The sequence below is a fragment of the Lolium rigidum genome, chromosome 3 (genome assembly GCF_022539505.1).
Source record: "Lolium rigidum isolate FL_2022 chromosome 3, APGP_CSIRO_Lrig_0.1, whole genome shotgun sequence".
In the NCBI taxonomy this organism is placed as follows: domain Eukaryota; kingdom Viridiplantae; phylum Streptophyta; class Magnoliopsida; order Poales; family Poaceae; genus Lolium; species Lolium rigidum.
In genome coordinates this window covers 147,625,512-147,639,974 of record NC_061510.1, presented here as the reverse complement: position 1 = coordinate 147,639,974, position 14,463 = coordinate 147,625,512, and the positions used below count along the sequence as shown (strand labels likewise).

Sequence of the window (14,463 nt, the reverse complement as noted above, 5' to 3'; positions counted from 1 at the left end):
TGTTGACGAAGCAAGCAAAGTTGTTGCTACAATGCTGAAAGCAAAAGGTCAAGTGCAGCAAGAAGGAGAAGGTTATCAGCATAGACGAGTGAGGACCAGAGACAGCAAAAACCTGAAGCTCCACAGCAACAAACAACAACAGTAGATGGTACTGCAAGTCACCAGGTGAAGAATCCTCCACGTACGAAGCCAAAAGGTCGCCCAAAGATAACAGAAAAGCGGAGGAAGACATTGGTCGAGCTGCGGGATGAGGCAAATGAGAAGAGAAGGAAGAAGCAAAGTGAACCTAAAACACCAAAAGAGCCAAAACCAAAGAGGAAGTACAGGAAGAAGAAGTGCCCATTCTGTGGTGATGAAGATCACATATCTGTAAAGGACTGCAAGTACATGAAAATTGCTTTGGCTAGAGAAGATGCAATGCAAGCGGGAGCAGATTTGACGTTATAGATTGCTTCAGCGAGGAATTATACATTTAATTCTGAAAAATGTTGAGATATGTTACAGATGCTTACAATTATAGTATACAAAGTTACAAATGTTGATAAAATGTTACAGATGCTACATTGTTGATTTTCTACCCCAGGCTGTCTTATATTTATTTTGTAACCTGGATAGTGTAAAATGATACTGGACAAAAATTGCAGCAACAAACAGATGCAGATGCAGCACTTTTAGCTTGTGAAAACAACATAATAGATATGAGTTTGCAGCAACAAATTAATTCCAGTCAGGAACATACTATATTTGTCATACTGGGGGACACAAAAGGGATCATTTGAATTGACAACTTCTTGATGGTTCAAGCATTGAAGCATTTTATTGTATCATTGTGTTTGCATCATAGTAGAAAATGGAAAAGCTCAACCTAATTGCTTGCAGCATGCATGTTGAAAAATAAAAGGTTAGGTAAAATTTGGTTTGAAGCAAAACTTGTTTATTACATTGTCAGGGAGATAAACTCTTTGTGTGAAGCAACACTTAAAAATGACGGAAGTGCATGTACCACAGGTAAATTGACAGCAAAAATATATGAGCATGGTAGCAAAGTGGGTTATGTATTTACAGCAAACAAAATCAACTTATGTAGCAAGTAAAAAGAGAATGATACTGGAAAAGACCATAAAACATGAGAATACTTGTCATACTTAAACTCAAAACATCATCCATATTCCAGAGCCAACATTAAACTTATATCTGGTAGATTGTACTGAGAAAACATAAAAAGAACTGATCATTCAACTAACAGGTCCAACATATAGAACCATCACCAGAAGCCTAGTTCTACTCCATGTTCCAGTACATGGTTACAGTTACAAAAGGCAGCAACACCATGTGTTTTGAACAAAAAGCTAAACTATCCTCGCTGCAAATCCTCGTTCATTATCACGTCGACATCATCACTCTGGTTATCCCTGTTGTCGATTAGGCTTGCTGCGAGCAACCTTCGAAAATCTGGAACTACATCATTCTCGAAATTTGGCATGACTTTCCCATTGAAGTGCTCCATGTAAAGAATGCTGTAGAATCCACGATCATACTCGCATCAACCAAAAAAATGGTGAAAAACAAAGTAAAAAGAGGAAAGAAGCAGAGAAACATTATGACTGTATCATTTAATTGTCAGAAAACAGTGAAGCAAACTTACAAAGTGTCTTGCTGTGGATGGTCAGGTGTGGTTTCCTTGAATTTCCCAAAGTCAACCCATGAAACTTTGGACTCGTTTGCAGTCCGGACGAAGTTGGAGAACTTTGGAAAAAACAAACAGCATGGGATAGTAAGGACAAAAATAGTTGAAGCAAAACATTAAGAAAAAAAGGTGGAAATTGCTACCAAGTTGTTTGCTGCTTTTGCTAAGCTGCTCACACCATTCTCCGGCATCATTGAATCAAAAATGTGAAATTGCTTGCACGACAAGTTGATGCAAGCATACAATCCAGTTGATCGGCTTGTACAATGGGCAGGTAAAGCTACATACAAACGAGAGAGATAATTTAAGAATGAAGAAGTTATACATGCATGAGAAACCTTGAAATTGCTCACAGAAACAAGAACACACACGAAAAACTCACCATGTCATCTTTCAGAATTTTGAATTTGCTACATGCAATTTTGAACTCTTTCATGACAGAGGCAGGGTCAAAAGTAGAGGTTTCTACAGCAAGCTTTTCCTGTATGTTTGGAAAACAATAAAAGATGATGAAACACGTGATAACATTGGACAAGCTTGGAAGAGAAAATGCAATAAATTACTCACCGCAAAGTACGGAGAGAAAGCATATCTCTTGTGATTTCGGGGATTCTTCTCAAGCACTTGCTTTTGCTGCATGATTGAACTTCTCTGTCCAAAGTGCCATCACTACGTTGCTCAGATATTGGCGTGGACGAAGAGCTCCAATGAAGGACTTGTACGAGCAAAAGAATCGACCAATCTTCAGAAACTCTTTGCTGCAGCAATGGAAAACCAACAAACACTTTTATTTCCAAAAGAATGAAGGAAAAAGGGTAAGATGAAACACAAAACCCATGCAGCAAAAAATAAACAAAAATGACACGGAGGACTCACGCCGCTTCATTCTTCTTCTTCCTCTTGAATTTCCGTCCATGTGAAACATATTTGTCGTACTTACGCACAACATCTTGAGAGACCTTAATCTTCTTCAGCTTCGGAGGTGAGAGTTCACCCTTGGCAGCCCTCTTGTACCTAGTTTTCTTTTCAACAGTTTTAGCACCAGTACTAGCATCTTTGGTGACAACATCTGCAGCAACATCTGAAGCAGAAAAACACAGACAAAAACCATTTTATGCTGTGAATTGCAAGTGAGTACTAAGATAAAACATTTAAACAAAAAGAAGGAATGTAGCAACAATTATTATGTAAAGTAGCCAAAACAGTATACATAATGTAGCAACAAAAAAATGAAAATGCAGCAAATGAACATTTTAAGCTCAAGGAATACCGAAGGAGAAGGGCTTCTTTCAGCCACAAGAACAGTTGAGCCCACATTTAAAGGAATACCAGCAATCAGACTAAGTTTGCCATCGGCAGCAAAAAGTTTAGCTCTCTTAATAACTGAAACATCTGCACCTAATAAAACTTTCAAAACTTAGTAAACATGAACAATGAAAGATGAAAAAAACTTGCTTAGGCAAAAATGACCTGTGTTTGTAGGATGTTGCGGTGACACGTTCTCGCCCAAGTGATCTTCAGACATCCCTGGATGGTATGGGTGGTGTTGTAGCCTCCATAACTTTAGGCTGCTCGAAGCTAGTAAAAAATAAAAAAAGAACGAGATAGTTAGACGATCAAAAAACTACAATTACAACACATAAAATAAAGCAAATGTGTCGTCAAGCTTACATGTGTCGTCAAGCTTCACTACGGAAGGAACATCAGCGAGCGGAGTAATTTCTTCTGCAGGAATAGTGATTTGATCTTCGGACACAACAACTCCATCCGGATCCCGAGAGAATAGCTCCATTGATGGAGGGTCAGGGGCTCTATTCCAAGCTTCTACAGATATACCCTCCGGTATACGAGCAAATGGTGAGTTTGTAGGTGACATCACAGGGCTGTCAACAGAAACCTGTTCACCAGCAACATCTCCACCAGTAGAAGAATCCAACAGAACAGCAGATTGCGGCATATCCACGACGAGTGTGCGTGAGTCCATGACAACAGCCCTTGCTTCGACAACAAACTCGTCATTGTCTGTTTCTTCAGAATCAGCTGCCGGGATTTCTTCATCATCATGATTGGAAGTACCTTCATCATCATGTCTGTCAGCACCGTCCACATTTTCATCTTCAACTCCACCTACGTTTGGGAAATGCACACTAGGACCATCACCTTCTTTCTTTGCTGTATCTATGTCAATAAGCAAAGCTGCCATGCGCTGCGAATGCATTTGCTTCAAACCAACACCAAAATTCTTGAGAGTGGTGTCAAGATCACGACCATAAATAGACCTGTGTTTCTCATACAGATGCTTGTAAGCAGTTGGAACCCGTCGACAGATACATAGCACATACATCGGGAAGAAAAAATGGAGGTGATACAGCTAATAAAATACTAATGAAGCAGTATAAAAGAGCAATTGTTGCATTCATTATAAAAACTCGGGGATTTTGAGATGAAAACATGGTAGCACATACCATTAAGCTGTAGTAGCAACATTGTTAAAATAAAGTAGCAAAAAATATATAACATGTTAGCAAAAAGTATTGGTTTGCTACATAAATGCTAATGAAGCTGGAGGTTTTCGAGATGATACCATGGTAGCACATAACAGTAACTATAGTAGCAACATTGTTAAATGTAAAGTAGCAAGACAATATAAAAAATGCAGCAATTACATGAAAAATAATAGAGGAAAAAGGCTGAAAACAATGTACTATACCTCAAGATCCTGACTAGTAGGAAACACAAGCCATTCATTGAGCGAGGCAGATGGGTTCACTTCAGATTCTTCAACAGGCTGCTCGACAGGCTCCTCAACATGATGACGGTTGGGAAAAGCAGCAACTCCATAAGGAGTGTTTGACAGTTCAAGAAACTACACAACAAAAAAAGAGAAGAAAATAAGGATCTTATAGAAAAAACTACAAAAAAACCAAGCGGTGCTATGAGTAACTCACCGGACGCCTTCCAAAAACAGTCTTATTATTCGGGATCTTCCTATCAGCATCATTTTGGACAACAAACTTGAAATCACTACTGGTCACAAAACATACTCTAGGAATTGAGTAGTTAATGACATGTTGGTTTGGTGGAAAATCAAGGTGATCCATGTAGACAACCTGTCAAAGAAAGGATGGAAGCATAAACAAATTCAGTTACAGTAGCGAAGATTAAAACATGAAAAATAGCAAAAAAGAAAAAAACAAAACAGAGCATGGGGTAAGTTCAACAACGTACAGCTAGAAGGGCGAACGGTCCAGTGATCCAAAACTCATTTTTCCTAGCATTTCCTGGTACCACTACCTCTGCTGTCTTGCTATTGATTTTTGTAACCTCCTGCATTGCTAACTCAAGCAAGTGTTCATCCCATGCAAACTCGTGAGTCCTCCGAGGGTCCAACATACAGTCCAAATAGTCAAGGCTAATCAGATTTGCGCTACCAGGGGCAATAACCGTAGCCAAACATATAAGATCCCATGTTCTGATAATGGTGAGGTCATCCGTAACATCACAAGCCTTGAGCAATTTAACGGCATGCTGGATGAAAGGCCTTGATTGTCCTTCTTCTATGTATATCTGCCGCAGCTGAGGATGCTCACCTTTCTTCTGAACAACAAGTCTGTCGCCGCATCGAATTCCAAAAACTTTCCTCACCATATCTTTTGTGAAAACTATCCTCTTCTTGTGGAACTTGAACTCCCGCAAACCAGGGCTAGTATGAGAGGCAACAAAGTCTATTAGAGCATTAGGAATGTTGAATGGAGATACATTCAACAATGCTCTAAATGCACTCTGCTCTTCAATAATACGTCTCTTCGGATCATCGAGCTCTGCAGCAAGAGCATGCAGACGCTTTGCAGCAAAACGATCCTTGGAAACCCAATGACCAATCCCATCTTCCTGTTAAAAATGAAGAACACAAAAAAAATCAAAAGAAAAACATTTAAAATGATAACGCAGCAATTCATGTACATAATGTACATAGATGGGTAAACAAAACTTATAAACACAATGGCCTATGTAGCAAACTAAATAAAAGCAAAAGACACAAATGAAGCACAAGCATACAAAGAATGTATCACCAGCGTAGCAATTATCACAGAGAATGTAGCAATCATGAACATTTGCATGCAAGCTGGATAGCAATTATCACAGAGAATGTATCAAAAATATAAAAGGATTTGCAATATAATTAGAATATAGCTAATTTTATGAACCTATGCAGCAATAGCAAGCACACAGGATAGCAAAATAGAAACGTATATCACCCCTAGAAATACACAGGGGTAGCTCGCAGGGTACAAAATCAACATGACAAACGCCTACAAATCCTAGTACAAAATCCACACGAGAACGAGCTCGAACTTACAGCCCTAGAAATACACAGGGGTAGCTCGCAGGGTACAAAATCAACATGACAAACGCCTACAAATCCTAGTATAAAATCCACACGAGAACGAGCTCGAACTTACGGCCATGATTGCACGAGCAGAAATTCCTCGAACGACTCGAATCGAATGCCGGCGAAGATTCCCTTGAAGAACACCTAGAAAATGAAGGGGAAAAGTGAGGATTCAACGGGTACGAAACAATTACTTGGACGAAAATGAAGGCAGCGTGTTTTAATCGCGCGGGAAGCAACACTGGAGGCACACATCAAAGCAAATCATCGGCGGTGCGCGGATTTGCAACGCCACCGCGGAGTTCTAGCCAGCGGAAAAATCCTAGGGTTGGGGGAAGAGCAGCGGAGGAGGAAGTCCTAGACGAGGAAGAGGTAGCCAACTCACCGGAGGAAGCGGAGGAGCGCGTCGTCTTCTCCGGTGGCGGAGAACCGTCGGCGGCGCGCGGATTCGCTCCGCCGTCGCCAACCTCTCCACCACGAAACCCACGAGCCCCCACGCCGTCTCGACCAGGTGGTGGGTGGGATGCAGCAAATGCGGGATAGGAGTAACGCCCTGTCCGCGAGTGCGTGACGTGGCGCAATATCAGCCCGACGATGGAAGTCCATCGGACGACGCTCCATCAGGAGGTTGCGACGCGAGCGTCCCCCGGGGGAATAGAATCATTTTCCTTTTACGAAGCGGACGTACCATTACTAGCCAAATTCGAAGTTATATTCCACAAAAAAAAACCAAGTTATATAATCAGCAGTTTTAGTCAGACTGGCAGCCAAACTCGAAGTCGGCCGTTTTTACTCCAGCAGAAGAAGACCCACCAGGCATTCCTAGACAAAGTCTTTGTACACCAGTGCACCGCCGTCCGCCGAATGGAAGCTGTCAGCGATGCCTACGTGGTACACCAAAGCCTGGCTTATCCAGCAACGTTATTACGTTAGTTACGATGAGAGCTTGCTCAACTGTCAGCCTTTGCTGGAGAGCTGCTCCAGTTGTCCGTCCTCCCAGATTTCCACCCCCCTCGGACCTCGGTCCCCTTCATCATCAGACGAATCGTTGAATCACGGGTCGAAAATCGGTGAGCTGACGCATTCTTCTTCCTCCTTCCCGTTCCTCGTGAATCTGCCCCTCTTTCTTTCCGCTAATTTTGTCCAGTGGTTCCCGTACGAGCTGTTGAGTTTGGTCGATGTCTGCAAGACAGTTTCTGTCTATAGATCTGTTGGGTAATTTGCTAGTATAAGATTCGGTGTAGTGCCTGCCCGTCGAAATTATATCTAGTTTCCTGCCCTTAGGTTTATTGAATTATCGGATGGTTTACAGCTGCCCATGATTTCTTCTTTTAAGAGGGTACCATTTGTTCATTGTGCACTAGGAAGTCTTTGTATAGAAGAGAACCGTCAAGAAGACGGGCAAAGTTCCCTCAAAAAAAAAAAAGACCGGCAAAGTACAGGGTGCTAGCAAGGCTACAAAAAAAGAGAAGAAAAAACTGTACAAGGCTAACATTTGTTACATCTGGAGGTCCAGCATGGAAGGGAAGCTGACGCAGTGCCTCGGCGCCAGTGAGCATCCACAGTCTGGCTTCTTCGAGGACTGAAAGAACTAAGTCTCGCCCACTGGGGTTGATGTTTCTGAAGATAGCATCGTTACATGTCTTGCAGAGTGACCAAAGAAGTTCATTATTGTTTCTGTTATTTTGAAAAGAGGTTTATTTTCGGTTCTGTATGACGACGGCGTTATGGAGATCCTGTGCCGCTGAAGTGCAATATTTTCGGTTGGTTGGCTCTGCATTACAGACTCTGGACATCTGATCGGAGGCACAGACACGGACTACAAGACAGTCGCGACCCCTGCGCGGTCTGCCTGCAGGACGAAGACAATGTGGATCATGTGCTGGTCAGATGTGCTTACACACGGCAAGTTTGGTTACGAGGGTTGACAAGGGCGGGTCTTGTGCTTCAGGAGCCGGGGTTAGACAGTACCCTGGAAGCATGGTGGACGGAGGCCAGAGGGCGGGTCGCAAGGCTGGACAGGAGGAGGTTCGATACGCTGGTAATCGCCACGGCATGGCTGATCTGGAAACAGCGGAACGCCAGAGTTTTTGGCAACATCAGGGATCAGTGTGATGTATCCCAGTTGGTAGACAGGATCCATGACGAGTACAAGCTTTGGATGAGTGTGAGAACCGGAGGAGAGGAAATCCTAGTGCGAGAGTGGGGCCTAGGTGCTTAGGTGTGGAGTTTTGGAGGGTTAAGCTGATTGTATGCAATCGGCTGTAATCTCTTGTAAACTTGTGTCTCTACCTTCTATAAAAATCTGGCATGCATTTTGCGTGCTCTCGAAAAAGAAAAGAGGTTTTTTTGAACAATTAAGCAATCGAACCGCCGTTATTTATTTGAACTATGGTGTTTGTTTTATTGACCATTTATACAAAAGTAAAAGCTAAAAATGCATCTTTTTCAAGGTAAATGTTCTAGGAGTAATGCCATCACCCATCAGGCACCTTTATTTGAGCAGAATCACATTTGATACTCTTGCTTTTATAATACAGAAGTTCGATTTGGCATAGTACTGTTTATGACCGACACTAGCTACGGCTTTATTAATGTCAGAGTGATATCCCCATTTCATAGCATAATTTTTTCTTTGAAGCTAGTAAAATTGCATTGACCATGTTGTATTAAAACTGCTTATCACTTGACATGCTATGTGAAAACTGACGACCTTTCATTTTCTTATGCTGCAGCTGACCATGTACCGCCTATTTCTCCTGTAACAAAAAGAAGTTGCAAGGATGACATCACTTAGTGCCGACATTTTACATGACATACTGAAGCGTCTCGACGGAGCCGCACTAGCAAGAGCAGGATGTGCCTGTGCTGATCTCCGGGACATATCAAGAGAAGAAGAGTTATGGGAAAATGCATGCCGATCTTTGTGGCCATCAACAAACCATGATGATGTTAGGAGCTTAATCATTTCTGTTGGTGGATTCAGGAAGTTCTATGCAGATTGCTTCACACTTATATTGAATAAAGATGTTCCTGCGGTTCAGACCAATAAAACTAACCTATTTGCTGAAGAATGGAATGAGTCGGACTACTACTACTACTTTGATGACACAGATGAGCTTGAAAAGGTCTTTCCTTCAGACTTCGTGTCGCTAATCGACATACAGTACAAAGACCGTGCACTCTACTCGAATATCATATGGGGAATTCCTAGCTCGGATGGCTCAAATGGCTGGTTCAACAACTGCCCATTTCGGATAGATGTGTTTCATCACTCGCCTGAAAATAATGATAACAATGATGGAGAGGTATTCCTATCAACCATCAATGACTTACCATCGGTACCCTCGTTGGAGCAAGAAAGGAAAGATGGGAAACTTTGGAGGGATCTGAATGATGGTATAAAGTTAAGCTGGATCATGATCAACCCAAAGATGAAGCTTGCTGTTAACCTGTCAAGTTGGCACCCACTAGGTGGGCAGAGGCACTGGCCGACAGATACTGATTTCGTGCTACGCTACGGTTCTGTCCTTCCGGCGAAGGAGGTCCTGCCATGCCAGGTAGCGAAATGCATTCTGCTGATGAAGTTCCGCATGACCAGTACAGGGAATGAAGAGACAGGGGAACCATCGACGCTTGCATTGACAGAATTGAACATGCAGATAGAAGATATGGAAGGTGTCCATCTCAACGGGCACCGCAGCCTCCTCGTCCTGAAGGAGGCACTGAGCTGCCACCGGAGCAGGAACTATAGCGAGGTGCTTGATTCATGCCATTTGTACTTGAGGGCACAGAGCCAGCTGAAAGAGGAGAAGATACGAAGCGAATGCCGGTTTGAGACGCTCTGCATCGTCACCGGCATCACGGTATTTGCTTCCCTTTGTGTCATGTGCTACAGAAAGTTTGACAGATTCTGACAGTGCAGTCTACTTTGCTGACATTTAGTCAGGGAGTCTCTGCATTTCGGAAGTGCTGCAGTTTCTCCTCGAAACAGGCTTTCGCCCCGCTTTATAAATAAAGCAACCACATCCATACAAGGTTCAGATACAGGACCACGAGACCTCCACACTCAACAACAGACTGCTGGGGCAACAGCACAACATGCCCAAACGAACAGAAAAACGATACAACCCCAAAGAGAAGGGTCACTCAGAGGCTGGACGACGTAGCAAGGCGACGGGCAGCCGCAAGAAGATCCTCCAACATGCCGTCCGGGCGCTCCCCGTCCCGCTGCCTACACAACGGGTACCACCGCTGCAACAAAGCCAAGAAAGAATATAAGGAGTCGAAGCGCGTCGAGGGAAGATACGCTCAATGACCATCTTATTACGCACAGTCCATAGAGTCCGAGGTTAAGGCCGCGAACACCAGCCGAAGAGGCGCCTCCTCCTTCCGGTGTTGTTCGCGTGGGCCTCAATAAACTCACCGAGGACCGAGGCTCGCCACTCGGGCCCCGGCGCCTCCTGGAGGAAGCTCCGGAGGAAGCGGGCCGCGAGGGCAAGAGAACATTATGTGGGTCGTCGTCTCCGGGACCGCACACAATGGACAAAGCCCGTCGCCCGGTCCGTGCCTCTTCGCAACCTCCACCCCGGAAGGAAGGCGATCCCTAAGCGGCCTGCCATATGAAAATCTTCGTCTTAAGCGGGATTGGAGCTTTGAAAAGGGGAGCCGTCCAAGGCAGCGGGGGCCCCTAAACAAGGCCCTATACGCGATCCGCACGAGAGAACGAACCGGAGGGCGACGAGCGCCAAGAAGGCGAATCTAGTCCTCCCGGCAAGGCATCCGGGAGGAGGTTCCGCAGGGCGGGCCGGACTCGGGGCCTCTCCCCGGGTAAGCCCGCGCCGGAACGAGGATATCCCGGCCCCTCCGGGCGACGTCCGCGACAAGGCGGGGGTGGGTCGGCGCAAATAGCGAACGAGGTCCGGAAGTCCCGGCGGATGGGACTAGCCCCCGCCCACGGGTCCGGCCCGAACATGGTCCCTCTACCATCGCCTATGGAGAAGGACAGGTCCCGCTCTAACCTCATGCTTAACGTCCCGGAGGGCCCTCCAAAGCCGAGATCCCTCCCGACGATCACGAGAGCGAGCAGGCCGGCCCCGTAGGTATTTCGCCTTGATTAACTTAAGCCACAAACCCCCATCATCGGAGAGGATCCTCCAAACCCATTTCAGGATGAGGGCCACATTCATGTGACGAGAGGAGATTATCCCTATGCCCCCAAGATCCTTGGGGGCGCACACATCGGCCCATTTGACCATGTGATATTTTTGGCGGCTCGTTCGTCCCCGCGAAGAAGCGAGATAGCTCTTTGTCGAAGGCCGCATGTACCCCTTCGGGGAGGAGGTACGGGCCCATGATATACATGGGAAGACTAGACAAGCATGAGTCGATAAGAACTGTTTTGCTACCCTTGGAAGTGAACCTCCCGCACCATGGTTCAGCCTTCTCTCTAACTCGCCCCACAAGGGGGGCGAGGTCTCTAATAAGGATCCTAGAATCCCTAACGGTACCCCCAAGTAGTTCACAGGGAAGGTTGCCAACCTACAATTGAGGTTGTCGGCGATCCGCCGTTGATCTTCCGGAGGGTACCCCAAGACCACTACCTCACTTTTGTCAAAGTTTATTTTAAGGCCCGACATGGCCTCAAAACGAGAGGAGAAGGAACTTGGTGTTCTGGATGTCCCGGTCCGAGCCCTCGAACATGATCATGGTATCGTCCGCATATCGGAGGTGGGTCACCCCTCCACCGGGGATGAGGTGGCCGACCACTCCGGTAATATGGCCCGAGATCCTAGCCCTCTCCGGAATCTCGGCCGGGGAGTCAACCGCCGCGTTGAAGAGGATAGGGGAAAGGGGGTCCCCCTCGTCTCACTCCACACGCCGGCCTAAAATAGGGACCCACTTCCCCATTAACGTTGATGGCCGTGCCGCCGGTCATCACCGTCCGCATAATCCAGCCCAATCATACGGTCATCAACGCCTCTCCTCCGGAGGACTCTGCCGGAGGAAGGCCCAATCCAAACGATCGTACGCTTTCTCGGAAATCTAGTTTTAGGAAGACACCCCTCCGGTGTCGACTCCTAACCTCGTGCACAATCTCGTGCGAGCTAGAATCCCATCATGGATGTGGCGGCCCTTAAGGAAGGCAAGCCGGTATTGGTGCGTAATCCGCTCCATAACCGGGGCCAACCTTACCGCACACACCTTGGAGAACAACCGCCGGATCACGTTGATGACCGTAATAGGCCTAAACCGGCGTATATCCGTGGCCCCCACAACCTTGGGGATCGGGGTAATAACACCGTAGTTCGAGCCGCTCCCATGTCAAGAGTTCCCACGTAGAACTCTTGAAACATTGGCATGATAGTCTCCTGGAGTTTCGCCCAGAATTTCTGGAAGAAAGCAACCGGGAGACCATCAGGGCCAGGGGCCGAGCTAGGCTTCATGCCCTCAAGCGCGCCCCGGACTTCCGTTGGGAGGAACGAAAGGGTGAGGGCGGCATTCTCCTCGTCTGAGACCCAGGCCCTAGCTGGCCATAGATCCGCCGCGAGGGCAACCCCGGTCCTGGGGCCTGCCGCGAAGAGGCCTTTATAGAAGGAATAAATATGGGTGGTGATCTCCCCGGCCTCCTCCAACAGGAGGTCACCATCCCAAAGACAGGGGATGGAACACTTCCGGCGACGGCCATTGGCGATCGCATGGAAGTAAGCGATGTTCGCATCCCCCGGAGGAGCCACTCCGGCGACTCCGTTGTCGCGAAAACCTCCTCCCCCCGGTATATCTCCATGAGCGAGTGTTCCAGGGCGAAGCGCTGAAGCCACTCCTCAGCGGCTAAGCCCTCCTCGTCCGCGGCGCGATCTAACTCCTGGATCTGGCGGAGAAGTATGTCCTTCTTTAGGCGAACCTCCGCCCCGAGGTTCGCCCCCCAGCCACGCATAAACTGGCGGGCAATCTTCGTGCAGTGATGCCAAACATCAACTGCGTTGAAGACCCGTGGTGGGGACTCTGCCGCCCGCTCCCACTTGTAGCCAACCGCCTCCGCAAACCCTGGCCCGATTAAGCCGAAATTTTCAAAGTGGAAGCGGTTTAGCCTCGGGGGGTAGAGCCCCCGAGCACGAGAGAAGTGGGGAGTGGTCGGACCCAATCCCGGTGGCCGCCCTCGGGGTGCATAATGGGAATTCCATTTCCCATTCAACGGACACAAAGACCCGGTCCAAGCACACTCGGACCGGGTCAATGCGGTTGTTGCACCACGTGAACCGGGCACCCACTCTAGTAATCTCTCTAAGGGCGAGATCCGCAAGGCAGTCGTTGAACATCCTCATCCTAGGGATGTCCACGCGACTCGAGCTCTTGTCCTCCGGGGAGCGTATCAAGTTAAAATCGCCGACCACCACCACGGGGTGGTGCACCGATCGATCTTACCCCGCAACTCCTCGAGGAAGGATCGAGACCTCGAATGGTCCGCCGGCCCATAGACAATAATAACCTCCCAGCTGAGGTTAGATCGTTTATGGGTGACGGCCATGCTCACGAAGAACTCGCCATGCTCCATATCCTCAACCTCGAAGGTATCCTCCTTTACGCCTAGGAGGATGCCGCCAGAATGGCCCGAGGCAGGACGCCAGTGCCAGGCAAACTTGTCTCTACTAAGGCCCTCCAACTCGTGGAGGAGGAAGGACTCCTTAATCGTCTCTTGGAGTCCCACAATGTCCACGTGCTCGCGCCTTATGTACTCCTTCAGCTGTTGTTTGCGGCCCGGGGCCTCGAACCCCCTGATGTTCCAAATGAGTGAGAAGAAGGGGTTACTCATTGGATCACATCAGACTGGGGGGTTCCCCTATTGGGAACCGATCGAGCCCTACCACGTGTCGAGGGACCGGACGGTGGTCGAGGAGGTCTCCCTCGCGGCCCCCCCAACTGGGTGACCGCGTCAGAGCTATCCAAAGGGTTAGACCCAATGGTAGGCTCCAGACCAGACCCAGGTGCCAACTGCAGGTGCTGCAGTTTCTTGAGCACTTGTAGACACATCGACCTTATATTACTTAGGGTATGCACCTGTGCCCCAGGTTTGTAAGACTTATCCTATGAAAGATAGGTGAATTTCATGCTAGTCGATTTGAATGGTACTGGCCTTCACTATAAACTGTTTGCGGCAAGGTTGATCTGATCATGATACATTCAAAATATGAATATGAGACTACTATTATTACAGCATAGACAGTGCAAAGTAAAGCTAGAGAGTGCTCTTATAGAACAGTCTGTGACCAATTCATTCAGATCATATTGTATTTACTACGCGCATCTGAAGTACTACTGTAAGTCTGCATGAGAGTCCAATTGGCGCGTTTAATAACAAGGGAAAAATTATGTAAAATAATCA

General features: G+C 46.9%; 1 pseudogene; it reads left to right on the top strand.

The window, feature by feature from the left end:
- The first annotated feature begins 8,997 nt into the window (after positions 1 to 8,997).
- Positions 8,998 to 14,297, top strand: LOC124698382 (annotated as a pseudogene).
- The last annotated feature ends 166 nt before the right edge of the window (positions 14,298 to 14,463 follow it).